The sequence below is a fragment of the Gopherus flavomarginatus genome, chromosome 1, assembly GCF_025201925.1.
Source record: "Gopherus flavomarginatus isolate rGopFla2 chromosome 1, rGopFla2.mat.asm, whole genome shotgun sequence".
Lineage (NCBI taxonomy): Eukaryota > Metazoa > Chordata > Testudines > Testudinidae > Gopherus > Gopherus flavomarginatus.
Window position 1 is genome coordinate 254,568,831 of NC_066617.1, and position 16,476 is coordinate 254,585,306.

General features: G+C 42.2%; 1 protein-coding gene across 2 annotated transcripts in view; it reads right to left on the reverse strand.

Moving 5' to 3' along the window:
- The window catches only part of FHL2 (four and a half LIM domains 2), a 65,506-nt gene extending 49,127 nt beyond the window's left edge, over positions 1 to 16,379 (reverse strand). The window contains exon 1 of one of the 2 annotated variants that reach the window (XM_050922683.1): positions 16,312 to 16,379. The gene's annotated coding sequence lies outside the window, so the exon portion shown is untranslated. Of the gene's footprint in view, positions 1 to 7,378; positions 7,540 to 16,311 lie in introns of those variants that run through there. The other variant, XM_050922678.1, reaches the window with a different exon arrangement.
- Between the last annotated feature and the right edge of the window lie 97 nt (positions 16,380 to 16,476).

The window sequence follows — 16,476 nt, forward strand, 5'->3', positions numbered from 1 at the left end:
ATAGTGATGTGATTTCCTTGTTATATACCTTTATACTAGAAAAACATGATGGTTTTATTTACAATTGTGGCATCTTAATAAACCTAATTTTTTTTATCACAAAGCTCAGTAATGCTATTGGGACAAATCTTGAAGTCCTTTCTCTAGCAAAAGTCTTACCAAAATCAGTTTTTGCCTGAATGAGGACTGATTAAAAATGGAGGGCCTCGGGATGTGTCCCAGTTAGGAACCCCAAGGTCTCTGATGTTAGAATATCATTTTGGCTGGGTTTTTTTTTTCCTTTGAGTACCTTGTTAACAGACTTAGTTAACAAAGTTCTGTCTGCAGAGACAAAGTCTGCTCTCATTAGACATTTATAACCCTGTAGAAGATTGAGGGCAGAATCTGATGAAACATGGTTGCACAAATAATTGAAGAGATACTCTATTCCTGGTGGTGATCCCTGAGCTAGAAAAAAAGCAGCTTGACATTCAGGTCCCAGGATGACCTTGCAAGGCTGACAGTAAATCCATCATTATCTGTGTAAACTGGGCATGGTTAGTATAGAAATCAATGAGAAGTGATAAATGTGGAACTCTGCCAGGCCATTTTTGCAGTCTGTTTTCTGAAGAGAACTGGATTTTCAGCCTGGGTGCAGCGGGGAAGAGTTAAGACTGAGCATGGGAATGCAAAGGAACAGAGGGGTCTTGTGAGGACAAAGTTGATAGCAAAATGTTTTAAAAGATCAGAAACCACATCCTACCTTTAGCAGGAAAATGGCTTCTTTTTAATGTTAATTTAAAAAAAAAATCATTACTACTTTAACAAACAAAGAAAGGAAGTTTAAAAAAAGTGTAAAATGACAAAATCCTATGTTCTAGGTGGTCAGCAGACATTGTCACTGGTGCCTCTTTGATATGTTTGAAAAGCGGTTCATTACAAATGTGTTGTAGTTCCAGTTCATGGCATCAAGCCATCATAGCACCAATCATCAGGCAAAATCCCATTCAAATTGTCTGTTTAGAAAACCTATCAGCACTTCCATCACAAATTCATTTTTGCAAAAATATATAACTTGGCATAAACGTGCAGAGGCCTGAAACTTATTCTAGAAGTCTTGGTCCAAAAGTACATTGTTCTTACAAGTTTAAAATAAATGTGTCTGTTCTTATGAGGAGATTGTCTATATCTATTATATTTTAAAATTAGCCAAATGGAAAATAACATTTTATATATATATTTACACTGGCTAGTTTAAAATGTTATTTTCCATTTGGCTAATTTTAAAATTATTTCTGTTTAAATAATGAATCTGGCTGGTGATTAGTGCACAAATATTTGTTTTATGACTTCTTTTGGTTTTTGAAAAAGGAAAATTATGAAGAACACCATGAGGTAAATTTCTACTGAATCACATAGTGTATAAAACAAAGAAAATGTAGTGCTAGATTGCCAACTCCAAAGACTGCTACCACCATTTCCCCCAAAGAACAGGTGCCGGTCCCTCCCTGAAGTGGAGGGGTCAACTGTAGCAGGATAAAATAGTCCAGGCTCTCTGCCCATTTAGTCCTTTGTCTCTGTTGAGATGGCCAACAAGGTTGCCAGTGTTTGATGGTGGTTGTCATGAGATGGACACCAGCCCAGTCGGAAATGAACTGAGTTGACCAACTCATTTCACGTGTAGTTGGTCACAGAGCAAACATCAGATACAGCTGTTGGTGTCACTCTGGCATAACCCTAGGTAACTCGGAAAGGTGGTAGACCACAAGTGTCAATGAAGCCCTCCTGTTGTAGGCCTCAATGAACCAATGTTCCTCCATGTTAAACACTTTGTGTAACCTAGTGTAACCTAATGTACTAATAGCTGCAAAAATGTAGTGTTAGCAGTTAGTTTTTGGTTGTAACAGCCAGTTCTCTGCTGTAATACATTAAAGCTAGGCTAAAGCATGCTCAAGGCCGTTTTAAGATACTGTATACATGTCTCAGCAGCGGAGAGTGGGGAGGAAGGGGGAAGACAAAAGATTGAATGAGAAAAGATACTGCAGCTGGATGGGAAAGGAGAGGGGAGTGAGAAATCAGCTAGTCAGCAGGAAAAAGTTTTGTAGTAAACAACTGGGATATAAAAGGAAGAAACTGCTTGTCTTAGGTGTGCAGGATTTGAGATTTTCTCCCTTGCACCTTATCTGAGCTCAAATAAACTTGACTGTTTGCTTCTCCACCCTGGTGTGTTTATTGGCGCTGCACACCAGGCGACGGACCCCCCCGCTGTTGCTTGGCCTCAGGCAGTTATCTGCCGGCAACACAGCTTTCAGTCACTACTGATCTGGGCTGGATACAAACCTGAGGTGATTTAGGAGCTTTGTATTCCATTGCCAAGCTCTTGAGTCACCCAGACCTTCAAACACAGACAATTACTAATAGGGAAGCCTGCCGCAGGCACCCTCTCTCTTAAATCTAGTCTCTGTGTTTCACTTCCTTTTCACTTGTAAGTGGTAATTGTTTCTGCAGAGTATTGCTTCAACAATCTTCCTCCAGCTGAGAAGGAAGAATTCATTACTAAGTGTTTCTCCCGCCAACACCGCCTTCTTTTGACACAACCTGCTCATTTCTGCACTCCCAGCCCCTGACCTGCAGATTTGAACCTGCCTTGAAGAGCTGAAAACAGCATTAGGAAGTGGAGTTACAGCAATAAGGAAGGCTCAGTTCACCTCATAAAACACCAGAATAATCACAAGACAAAGAAGACAAAAGGAAACAATGAGAGGGAAGTGGGTCACATCTGTGTTGTTACGACTCCATATTGCATCAGTTTTGCAATATGTTCCTTGAGATGACACTTGCTGTCCTTGTCCTCAGGATTCAGGAAAGCCTCCTGGTTCACAAAAGGAGGATGGAGGAGTGACTAGGGTACTAGCCTGGGACATAGAAGAGCTGGGTTTAATTCCCTGCTCTGTTACAGTTGTCCTGTGTGACCTTGGGCAAATCACATAGTCTCTCTCCGTTCTCTATTTGTGAAATGGTGATAACAATACTTCTCTATCTCACAAACAGAGATGATTGATACTTGCTGATGGAGGAGGGTGCAATTTAAATATTCACCCCACACACAGAGTTTGAGTCATGCCCCTCCCTCTTACCCCCAGTGAACGCAGCTTGCAGCTGTTTGCTGCTGCCTTTCTCTCTAAAACTTTGTTCTGCACCATTAGTGCCAGACAACAGAACTTCACTAGGGCTTTCCTGTTGTCCCCTATTGGGCCCTACGCAGCCTCCAAATCCTTCTCAGCTCCTGGAGCTAACAGTTGTTTCAGAAGGCGAGTCTCATGCCCCTTCATTTTCACATCTTGCCACAGCACCGGTGGAAACAGATAGACAGGACTTCATTGTCTTTATTCATTCTGGAATTTAAGTGCTCAGGGTTAGATAAATGTGATAAATGGCAGAATAGTGGGTTACTGGATGGTGATATTCATAAGTAGGGCTACGACTTTGTCACCCACGTCATGGAGATTGTGGATTGAATAATATCTGTGAAACCAAGTGGATTTGCAATCTGGCATACAGGCTTGCAGTGCCACACAGGTTTGGCCCATCTGCCCCTCCATCTACAGGGAGCAGATAGGCCAAACCTAACTGGTGTTGTGACCATATGTGCTAGGTTGCAATGCCCGTAGCAGAGAGCCAGGCTCAGGACACACCCACCCACCCCCTTTCAGCACCTTCTGGCCACTGGAGTGAAACTGTGGTGAAAAAATGTCAACAAGTGCAAGCAAGGTGGGAAATATTTGGTGACCTTTCTGTGACTTATCTATTTTTTCCTGCACCTTTGATATGAAATTTACTAAAAATTTCCATGCCAGAATTGTAGCCTTATCCATTAGTAATGTAGGAACTCAAGTGAGATACATCTGATTTTTACTACAGTCCTGGGGAGGAGTTTGACTTTGCTTTGTTAGCTGCAAACTGCCAATCAGACGCATGACATCTATGTTATACTGAAATCCTAGCTTCCTACAAGGGAAGGTGTGCAAATTTAAATTAAAAAAAAAAGTTAAAATTCAGTAGTTAGAATTCAGTATCAGTCTTAAAGGGAAAGTTCTAATCTTAACTCCAGATGTGTGTGTGTGTGTGTGTGTGTGTGTGTGTGTGTGTGTGTGTGTGTGTGTGTGTGTGTGTGTTTTAAATGTTAGAAGTAGTTTCAGACTTTATCTCTGCCCCCTTGTATGCTTATGACAATGTGATTTGGAAAATCATATCTTCCTATTTTTAAAAAATCCTTTACTCTCCCCTGTTGCCATCTGAAAGAGCAACACAGGGAACAGGGAAAACTGACCATAAGGAGAAATATGTAAAATTGATTACACTTAAAATGCTGTCAAAGGCACAAAGTAAACAAACTGAAAAATAGAGGAAAATACTTTTTCCTTTAATCACTTTAATTTTTAGTAATCTTAGGTAATAATTGTAACTGTAATCAGCCAATCAATTTCCAACAGAAGTGTGGTTTGTATTTTTTTTTAATTCACAGTATCCCTTTAAAATATATATTGTTTAACTTTTGTTCCTTAAATGTTTATGTAGAGAAATAGTCTATAGAAAATCTGTAAAGTTGGTCACACAACTTTTTTTTTAAAGTAGGACTACTTATAATATGCAGCCAAACTTCCTAAAACTAATCAGTCTTGCATGATGAACTGACATTGTTGAAATCACCCTAGATTTATCATCAAACTGAACTCACCAGGATACAAAGCTAAAGATAAAATATTACAGCCAATAATAATTCATCTAATGTAAAAACAACTGTCTGACGCAGTTCAGATACTTCTGATTAGACTTTTTTCATTTAGCTACAAAGAAGAAAGAACGGTAGAGAAAAATATGAACACTTTGTACTGTTTCACACCTATGCAAGCTCAGTGCCATTTAAAATACACCTCTACCCCGATAGATCGCGACCTGATATAACACAAATTCGGATATAATGCGGTAAAGTAGCGGGGAGCCCGAGGCCCTTTAAAGCGCCACCTGAGCCCTGCTGCTTTACCGCATTATATCAGAATTCGTGGGGAGCCCCAGGCCCTTTAAATCCCTGCCTGAGCCCCACTGCCACAGCAGCTGGAGCACCGGGTCCTTTAAATCCCCGCTGGGGCTCTGGCAGCCAGGCTCAGGCACTGATTTAAAGGGCCAGAGGCTCCAGACGCTGTGGGGAGCCCTGGGCCCTTTAAATCCCCACCCAAGCCCTGCTGCTGGAGCTGGAGTGGTGATTTAAAGAGCCTGGGGCTCCCTGCAGTGGCTGGAGCACCGGGCCCTTTAAATCACTGTTGAGGAAGCCGGTCCAGTCCAACACGGCGTACCGGCTCTTGCCAGTATACCGTACCAGACCAAACTCGATATAATGTGGTCTCGTCTATAAGGCAGTGAGATTTTTTGGCTCCTGAGGACCACGTTATATCAGGAAAAGGGTGAAATCCTGGTTTCATTGCAATCAATGGGAGATTTAGGCAAAATTCCCAATGATTTCAATGGGACCAGGATTTCACCCAAACTATGTCTCTGTTTAATTTTTTTCCTTATAAAACAGCCTTTTTGAGTTTCTATATTGAACAACTCTTTTAATGGATTTACTCTCACCATACCTCTTGCCAGCTGCTGTCAAAGGTTTGCCCTGTTCTGATTAGTTGGATATTTGGAAGGGAAAAACAAAGTTATTCATCCATTAGTCATATTTTTCAAATGCTAGTTATTAACAAAGAATTATTGCTAAGGCTGCTTTTAAAATGGACTAAGTTTTGGTTTCTCTCTTTCTTTCTCTCCCTCTGTATATTACAAATTTCACTTTTAAAATCAAATGCAATGAAAAGCACTAAATTCCCTTCCAAAGTATCTCTGCGTCACACTGGGATTTTTTTCCCCAAAGTAACATAAAATCTAAATTCATCTTTGGGCCAGACACTTATAGAGAGCATCTGTAAAATTAAACTTCCAGTTCTTCATTGTGGATCCTTGCACTTCTTGCTTGTTAAGGGCAAATAAAAATCTCAAGAAAGTGTCAATATGCAAAGCTGATGACATATTAACAATAATTGCCTAGCAAGAATGATTGTTTTATTTCTGTCTGTTTCTGCCTAGAGGTGAGAGCCAGGAACTGGGAATTTGAAGATCAGGGCAAGACATTAGAGTGAAGGAAGGAAGTGGAGCTGTTCTTTAGTATGAATACTGTATTGTAACTTGGTTACTGGGATATGGGATATTTAATGTAGGATTATGTTGATTTAGTTTTTGTTGGAAAAAACACGCAGGAAGTCAACTGAAATATTCCTGTGGACTTCAGTGGGCATTGGATCAGGCCCTAAGTGGCCTGATCTCCAGAAGTGCTGAGAATTTACAATGCTGATGAAATACCTGGGAGCTGTGGATGCTTGAAATGTTGAAAATCAGCCTACATTAATTTGAGCCCCTCAATAATAGTATGGTAAATACCCTTGGGGCACAAAACTAGTAAGTGTTGGCTTTTATCCCTAGAGATACAGTCTGGATAATAATTCTTACTCGTCCATGTAAAGCATTTTGAGATCCTTGGTTGAAAGGTCCTCCCAATAAAAGTATTATTCTCTATAAAACTGTGAGTATGTAAATGAAAATACACACAATCTTATTTTTCCAAAGAGATTTCCTTGTATAGACTTCACTTGAAAATTAGCACTCTCATGAGATCAGGATAAAGATAATTGAATGTAACATTAAATTGATAACTGGTGTTTGGTAGGTATTGCTAATGCTATTTCACTCATTAGTTATGAAGAATTCCTGCTTGACACTGAGTAACACAGGAGTGTTTTTCAATTTCTTCTTTTGCACAGTTGCCATAATCCATAAGTAATTGTTTAAACATGTAATCAGCATCATCTGTCATTTGCCCCAGGCCATTAGGAAATGGTGTCAAGGAGAAAAAGCTGAACAGCGATATGGTCCTTCTTTGGATTTTGTATCCAGTTTCCGAATATTCATCAGTAAAGGAGAAGATGCTGACAGAGAAAAATTTTTCAAGAGCTTTCTGCCTAAAGTCATTCCATTTCCTATTCCAGTGCAGAAAAGTGGCTATACTTACAGATGGGTGTATTCTTTCACAACATGAAAACATGACACCATATTATTAGTGCTGAAATGTAAAAAGCAGCTGTTATTTAGCACCTGGCTCCCACCAGCAGGCTGACAACTCAGAGAAATGAAAATGGTACATGTACATTGTTAGACAGCAAGAAACAAACAAGCTACTCAATATCCACTCCCTGTAAGAGGAAAGCATCTAGCTCACAATCTATACATAGAATGCTGACAATCTACTTCCCCTCTGGGGGCGAGGAGGAATGACAGTAAACAAACTGTTATTTGCTCTTACCTTGCTGCAACCTGGTGATGCTTCCGCTGTCTAGTCTGAGAATGAGAGTACAGGAACTAGTGCAGCGGCTTATTGCTGCATTGGATTACTCAAACTATGTATTTAGTAATTAGACAGTCAGGTGTTTGTTAGCTAAATGAGCTATAAATACACTATCTACAGGAGATAAGAACCATAACACCTCCATGCAGCCAGCCTTTTAAGGCAGTGTAATTACAGTAGCACAAGAACTGTAATGGAAAGGAACTGCCTTGCTCTTAGCAGCCCCCACCCCTTTGTTCTGTTTAATTTGAGGACAGCTGAGCTTTATATATACTTACCCATCTGTGTAAAGTGCTTTGAGATCAGGATATAACACTACTTAACTATTAGTATTTTATTATAAATATCTGAACAATAAAAAAGCCTCATTTTCAAGTAAGTTTTATTTATCACATGAGATCTTAGACACTTAGGAAGTTTCTATTAGTCTATGAATATAACAGAATCTCAGTTCCTTTAAGTAATCTAGCTAGGGTATAGATTACTTACACTGCCATAGAATCTGAGCACCTCACAGTCTATAATAGATTTACCTTCGTAACACCTCTGTAGCTAGGAAACTGCTATAAGCCCCACTTTACAAATGGGAAACTGAGATCAAGTATGCAGGCAGCTGGGGTGTAAATCTACAGTGCACTAGCCTGCTGTGAACTAACTGGCTGTGTAGCCCCCACTCTCATGCACTAAAGTCATAGTGCACAGCAGCTTTAAGCACACTATGATCAGGAATTAGGATCGACATGGACAGTTAGTATGTAGCAGGCTAGTACACAGTGCACTGTAGATTTATGTCTTAGCTTGCCAGGTACTAACAGCTCTCTGTATAAAAAAGCCTTAAGTGACTTGCTCAAGGTCACACAGTAAGTCTGTGCCAAAACTGAACCAAATCCCAGCTAGCTCCCTAACCACTGGATTATCCTTCCTTTCTAATGAAGTTGTTACATCAGTTTAAAGAAATATCATGCATTTAGGGAACTAAAGACCTATTGTATAATCACAGAGATTAGAGATGGAAACCATTAGCTAGGCCTTAGTCATGTGCTGAGAACTATGTGGGCAAAGCCCTGAGCCTGTCCAGAGCTTCGTTGACTTCAGTAGGAGCTCTGTACAGGTGCCTGGATCTGCCCATGTAGTTCTCAGGGCAGGCAGGGCACTACAGCCCATCCTGTTGCCAAAGCAACATACCTACATCACTGTGATGATAGGACAGTTGCCCCAGAGTTCATAGATTCCAAGGCCAGAAGGGATCATTGTGATCATCTAATCAAGTCTAATGCAGAGCTTTTAGGAAAAATACATCTGATCTTGATTTAAATATGATCAGTGATGGAAAATCTACCACAACCCTTAGTAAATTGTTCCGAAGATTAATTACTCTCGCCATTAAAAATGTATGCCTCAGTTCAAGTCTGAATTTGTCTAGCTTCAACTTCCATCCATTGGATCATGTTATACCTTTCTCTGCTAAATTAAAAAGCGCATTATTCAATATTTGTTCCCCATGTAGGTACTTATAGACTGTAATCAAGTCACCCCTTAACTTTCTCTTTGTTAAGCTAAAAAGATGGAGCTTATTGAGTCTATCACGTTTTCTAATCCTTTAATCATTCTTGTGGCCCTTCCAATTAATCAACATCCTTCTTGAGTTGTGGGGACCAGAACTGGGCACAATATTCAAGCAGCTGTTGCCAAATACAGAAGTAAAATAACCTCTCTACTCCTACACAAGATTGTCCTGTTTATGCATCCCAGGATCACATTAGTTCTTTTGGCCACAGAGTCACACTGGCAGCTCCTGTTCAGCTGATTATCTACCTCCACAAATCTTTTTCAGAGTCTCTGCTTCCCAGGATAGAGTCCCTCATCCCGTAAGTATGGCCTACATTATTGGTTCTTAGTTATATATGTTTACATTTAGCCGTATTAAAACACACATTGTTTGCTTGCACCCAGTTTACCAAGCGATCCAAATTATTCTGAATCAGTGATCTGTTCTTGTTGTGATTTACCACTCTCCCAATTTTTGTGTCATCTACAAATTTTATCAGTGATGATTTTATGTTTTCGTCAGACCATTGATAATAATGTTAAATAGCATAGGGCCAAGAACCTCTGGAACCCCACTGGAAACTCACCCATTTGATAACGATTCCCCATTTACAACTACATTTTGTGACCAAAGTTGAAGTTAGCCAGGGCCAGCTCCAGGCACTAGCAAAGGAAGCAGGGGTGGACAAAGGAAAGAGGCAGCATATCCGGGTCTTCAGTGGCAGTTTGGTGGCGGGTCCCTCAGTCCCTCTCGGAGGGAATGAAGAGGCTGTGATGAAGCGGCTGCGGTAGAGCTGCCACCGAAGCACTGCTGATCGTGGCTTTATCTTTTTTTTTTTTTTTTTTGGCTTCGTTGCTTGGGGCAGCAAAAAAACTGGAGCCAGCCCTGAAGTTAGCTTCCCATATTAAGACTGATTTTGAAATCTCACCATAACTTCCAGTCACAGGATGACACTGGCCCTTTAAGAGGGAAGAGGTCAGTGTCCCAGACTAGTAAACTGACCCGAATTGGTCTTAAAGGAGGGCACATGAGCCGTTGAGGGGCGAGATCAGCATGTGAGAGCTGCCAGAGACCAGAAGACTGTAGGCAGTCCTGAAGGAAGCTGTAAGTGTGGGGGAAGGCAGGAGAACAATAAGAGGAATTGCCTGCTGACCTCCACAAGCCAGAGATCCAGGGCCTGACAGCTGGTGAGGGCAGAAGACAGCAGAGCGAGTTGCCTGCTGACTTCAAAGCCAAAGCAGAGGGCTGAAGGCAGAGGGAGCAGTGAAGGGTTTGTCTGCTGAAGTCTCCATGCGGGATCTGGGTGGAGCCAGGGAGCAGTGGAAAGGACTGTCTGTTGGCCCATCTGAGACAAAAGGTTACTGGAACAGGAGGGGAGTGATGGATGGTCTCCTGGGAAGGAGGCACTCTCAGCAGAGAAGGGTGGAGGTTCCAGCTAGGAAGAGCACGGTTTCACTTGCAGTTGGGGTGGCTGTCCTGGCAGAAGGACAGAAGAGGACCAAAGAGGAGCCCAGATGTGGCACGAGACACCAGTATGTGGCACGTGGGCGTCAAGGGACTAGCTGTCATGGGACTTCCAGAATTATAGGCACTGGGTGTGATAAATAGAATCTGATCTGGGGCTTTTGTTAGTGAAATAAACTGGCCCAAAAGGAGGGGAATTCCTGAGGCACGAGAGCTTGCATGCAGTTACTGGGGACTGTGAAGGAGGGAAACTGAGGTAGATGCACCTATTCTGCCACTGACTGCCACAAGAGGTTGCTCCAGGAGGAATCACCCTGTAACACATCCCCCCAAAAGAAACCAGTTTGGGGATTTGATAATATCACAAACCACGTGCCAGGTTTTCTGTAAAGTTGAACCTAAACTGAGTTTTGAGCAAATGGGGGCAAGTTAAGGTTTGGATAGAACTATGCTAGGTGGTATGGTTTTGACCCCAAGCCAATCAGAGCTTGGTATTTTGGGGTTCATTCTAACACAAGAGCTCAAAACAAAATATTCTCTAGCATGCCAAATAATGCAAATTGTCACATGAATAAAGTTTGCCAGAACTTTCACACAGCTTTGTTTCCTAGGAGTTGTCCATATAAATCCCCTACTTTCAGGCATCATGACAAGGAGCATGATCTGAAAACTTAGATTAGGGATGGGAGAACTATCCCATAGTTTCCTAATGAAAACATTCTTCATCACAGAGTTAGCAGCCTTGTGCCACATGTTACTGTAGCTACTGTGTAAACAGTCCTTTCTCATTTCCCAGAACAATAAACAGTTATGAAAAGCTGTATAAGCATCAAGAATGCAGCAGTTAGGACATGTTTTTGGACAGCTCTGGAAAGGCTCAACCTTTCACATTAGCCAATCTTTTGTTTTAGTTATTCAAAGGTCCCAGCTACACTATAAAAATAAGCTGGATGAAACATGTATGCAGTGTTGTTATAGCCATGTTGGGCCCAGGATATTAGACCTGAAGAAGAGCTCTGTGTTAGCTCAAAAGCTTCTCTCTCTCTCTCTCTCTCTCTCCAGCAGAAGCTTGTCCAATAAAAGATATTACCTCATCCATTCTGTCTCTGGTTGTCCCCAACACAGTTTCATCTTTCAGTGTGTTTTCATGATGCCCCTGAATCATGTTAAATTCCCAGGCTTTAGTATGATTTACAGGGCACACTTAGGTCCTATGTACACTACAAGGATGGAACCATGCTGGCAAGAAGCATGCTGTAATTTGGTCTCCTGACCCAGTTCATCTGATAGCACAAACAGGACCTAAGGTGCAATGGTAAAATTGCAATACAAACAGACCAGTCTGTGTAAAAAATGTAACTCACCCATCTTTTGTCATGATTATTAGTAATAACTGGGGGAAAACATATTTTACTAACCTGTCAAAGTATTTTTCCAACTAGAATTTTGTGGTTGGTACGCCACATCCCTGGTTTAAACTGCTTCTGCTTCATTTTGGGGTACAGTAACTCCTCACTTAAAGTCGTCCCAGTTAACATTGTTACGCTGCTGATTAGTTAGGGAACATGCTCATTTAAAGTTGTGCAATGCTCCCTTCTAACGTCGTTTGGCAGCCTCCTGCTTTGTCTACTGATTGCAGGAAGAGCAGCCCGGTGGAGCTAGCTGGTGGGGGCTTGGAACTAGGGTGGATCGGCAGCCCCCCATCAGCTCCCCACTCCCCTAAGTTCCCTGTGCAGCAGCTGCCCAGCAGGCTATCAATTGCCAGCAGTTCAGCTGTCCCTCCCCCGACTGCTATGTGCTGCTCCTGCCCTCTGCCTTGGAGCTGCTCCCCGAGACTCCTCCTTGCTGTGGGGGGGGAAGGAAGGAAGAGGGGGGCTAATGTCAGGGTGACCCCCTCCCCCCTGCTCCTGCACCCCGCTTACCCTATCTCCATAGAGCAAGGGGGAAACAGGACAGGGCTCAGGATGGAGGGAGCTCGTTGGCAGCAGCTGTGGTCTCAGCAAGCTGATCTAATTAACAAAACAGTGTACTAAAAGGGGAAATGCACATCTCTCTCACACACACAAATGGTGTGTGTCTCTGTCTGCGATGCTGTCTCCCCTCTCTCTATTCCTGCTGTCTTGTAGCATGTGAGAGTTAACCCTTGAGGGCTCAGCCAATTGCTAGTTCACCATTTAGCAGTAAGGCATTCCCTGGGAAATATCCCACCCTCTGACTCCTCCACCTCAACCAAGCTTCACAATCATCATCACTGTGTACCAGTATTAAATTGTATGCGTGTGTGTATATATATATATATAATATAGTCTTTTGTCTGGTGAAAAATTTTCCCTAGAACGTAGCCCCCTCATTTACATTAAGTCTTTTGGGGAAATTGGCTTAGCTTAACATTGTTTCGCTTAGAGTCACATTTTTCAGGAACATAACTATAACATTAAGTGAGGAGCTACTGTATTACATTATGAATCATTAGAGAATACTGGAGGAAAAAAGGGGGGTTTTGACAGAGTGTTAAAATACCTATATAACCTCAAGGCTCTGGGTCTGATTCTCCTCTCACTGATGCTGATAAAAATGGAGTGACTTCACTGAATAGGAGTGGGAGGAGACTCAGAGCATGTCTTCACTAGCAACATTAAAGCTCTGCTGCAGCAGCACTTTAACCTGGCTGTGTAGTCTCTGCACCAGCGCTCTCCTAGCGCTGTAAAAAAACCCACCTCCATTAGGTGAGTAGTTACCAGCACTGGTGCACTTTCTACACTGCCACTTTACAGCATTGTATCTTGCAGCACTCAAAGGGGTGTTTTTTCACACCCCTGAGCGAGAAAGTTGCAGCTCTGTAAAATGGCAGAGTAGACAAAGCCTCAGACTCATGATCTATTTTGCCTGAGTTTAAGAGCAAAATGATCACACTTTAATGATATAGCAAATGTATCTGAATGTATATTTTTAGGAGGCAAGCACTCCAGGAAAACAAACTCAAATATGCATGTCAACTATCTATGATGTGTCAAGGAAACAGCAGGTGTCGGTATTAGAATTTCTTTGCTGTTTAAATAAAGAAACAAATTACAACTTAAAGCACAGTAACCCTGCTGCAAACAGTGGACCTGTGCAGTCTAACCTCATCTTAAATCTCAAGCCCCTACTGCGCATCTATTAAAGACAACTGGAAGTTTTGTCACTGTCTTCAGCAGAAGCAGGCCCTCATTTTGTGGAAGTCATGAAAACCTATAGAGCTGAGGCATATAGGAAGAATGTAAATCTGAAATAAGGTCAGCTCTGTGAGCTTGTCTCCTTCACCAACAGAAGTTGGTCCAATGAAAGATATTAATGCACCCACCTTGTCTGTCTAATATCCTGCGACCAACATGGCTACAACAACACAGCATAAATCTGAAGTAAGCAGCTTTAACAAACAAAGTCACATTAAATTGCGTTGATACTGCATTTCCCAAAGGAAGAGCTTTTCTGAAAGACATTCATGGGAATTTGACCTCACTGCCCTGACATTTGCGTTCAGAGTAGGTAGCACAGAGGATTAAAAACTGCATTGTGATGTTGGTGAGCCCTTAATCTAATTTTGTGGATTTCAAGATAGGCAGTGTACATGCAATATGGACTGTTCGGGACTTGATGGCAGAGCTAATCATGAAGAGGGAAGCTATGGAGATTTCACTAGTAATCAATATATTTTGAACACTTTTCATCCAGTTACATGTACACCAGAAAGATGGGATTAGAATTTTCTGAGGCAAACCAGGGATTCAGATGTGTTAGAAAGCCCTCAGCGTTCTCCCTTGTTGGTTTGTTCTTACCTTTTGTAATCATTTCGCTGTGCTTTGCTATCAGTATTTCAATTTCAGATAAAAAAATCTGCATTAGAAATATCACAAACAGCTCCCTGCAGCTGGAGTCAGAATGTTAACAAAGACTGACTGCCACACCCCTGATTTTCTTGTGGCCTTTTCCTATGTTACAAATATCGACATAAGTAAAACTGCATCTATGTGAGGTCAGCTCACTCCCATCTATGGGCAGGGTGACCAGGTGTCTAGTTTTCAACCAGAACGCTCGGTTGAAAAGAGATTCTGGTGGCTCCGCTCAGCACCACCAACTGGGCTGTTAAAAGTCCCTATCTGTCTTGGCTCTGCGCTGTGTCCCAGAAGCAGCCAGCAGGTCTGGCTCCTAGGTGGGGAGTGTGTGTGTGTGTGTGTGGGAGGCATGGGGCTCCATGTGCTCCCCCGCCCTGAGCACTGGCTCCACACGCTCCCAGACAATGGGAGCAGGGGGAACAATGTCTATGGGCAAGAGTGGCACGTGGAGCCTCCTGGCTTCCCTCTCTAGGACCTGGACCTGTTGGCAGTTTCCAGAGTGCATACAGCATGGTGCCAGGACAGGCAGGCAGCCTGCCTTAGCCCCCTCCTCTGTGCCACTGACCAGGAGCCCTCATCCCATCCTGCACCCCAACTCCCAGCCCCAGCCCACTGAAAGTGAATGACAGTGGGGGAGAATGAGCCATCAAGGGAAGGGGAGGGGCAGGGGCCTCGGGGAAAGGGCGGGGCCAGGGTGTTCGGTTTTGCTCAGCTAGAAAGTTGGCAGCCCTACCTATGAGAAAACCTGTGGCAGGCAGGATTCAGCCTCCAAAGCCTATGGGTCTCAGGGCCATCTGTATGAGGGCCTGGGCCTGTACATTGGCTCTAAGGGTCTGGTTCACGCTCCCTTTTTGCTCCTCCGGGTGCTGCTTTCCCTACAGCCCATCACCACTTCAAGTGGGTTCTATGGAACAGAAGGGCTGTATGGAAAGTGTGAGGCACCATTCTATGAAACAATAAATGTCTGTGATTTCAGAGCCACTCCTTTAGGCTCCCTTCCTGCTCCAGAGTTTGTGTAAACAAGAATCCAGGGGCCAAATATTTTCTGAACATAAACAAAGATGGAAGGAGAGGCATAATTTCTTCTTCACTGCTAGATTTATCTGCCCAGCAAATGCCATAACTGCTCAGCAACTGTCCCCAGCCCCTGACCTTTGCTGTGGTGACTGAAATGCTTGCTTGTTCTGGTGTAGTTGCTGTTTTTGGATCATGTAATACTTCTTCAATCCAAATCTAAATCCATCCTCATAATCCACCAGACTAAATCCTGATTAATCTAAACAGGTTTCATTTAACAACATCCTTAGATATAATTATCTGCTGGTTGCAACAGCAAAAGTATCCAGGTACCTGACTGAATCCTAAACACAGAGGGGAAGTTAATTCAAATGGTCCATTTACAATCCTATGCTGCAAGACACCAGGCTGCTTACATTAATTTGCACATATTTCAGTAGCTAATTCTGCTGGTGAGCATGAGTGTGCACACACCAAAAATTTTCTGCTTTTAGGACTCCTTAGCAGAATATTCAATTTATCAGCTAGTACATTTAATTGAGGGATGCATAGCTCAGTATGATGAGCATAGGACTAAGGGTCAGGAATTCCTAATTTCTAAACCAAATTGTCTTACTTTACATGTGTAAAGCACAATACACACTTAAGGCAACATATAGAGAATTTTAGCCTAAATGGTTAAACTTTGGCTGTTATGAAACAGAGTCTTATAATGGAAAGTGTTAGGCAACCTTAACCACAGCATAATATTTGTGTGACTTTATCAGATTTGTATTAGCAGTTCTGTCTGCCCTAGACAACAATCATCTTATTTACAAATATTGCACTGTAGTGAATTTGTTATCCTGCCCAGGGACATATCCGATAAGAATTAATCTTCAGTTGTAAAGTTAATTTGACATTTATTACCTTCAAAGAGATTTCACAAAATGATGCTTTGCCAGAAACCACAAAGCACAGAAGGGAGTCGTGAAGACTTCACTTACCGTAAATATTCACCTAAACTTTTCAACAGAATGTGTAAGCTCAGTATCATCTCCGCACAGAATGAAACGAACAATAAAATGTCTAAAATTTAACAATAAAACAGAACAATAAAATCTCTAAAATCTCTAGAATCAATAAAATCTTAGTATCCCCTTCGTGCTGCC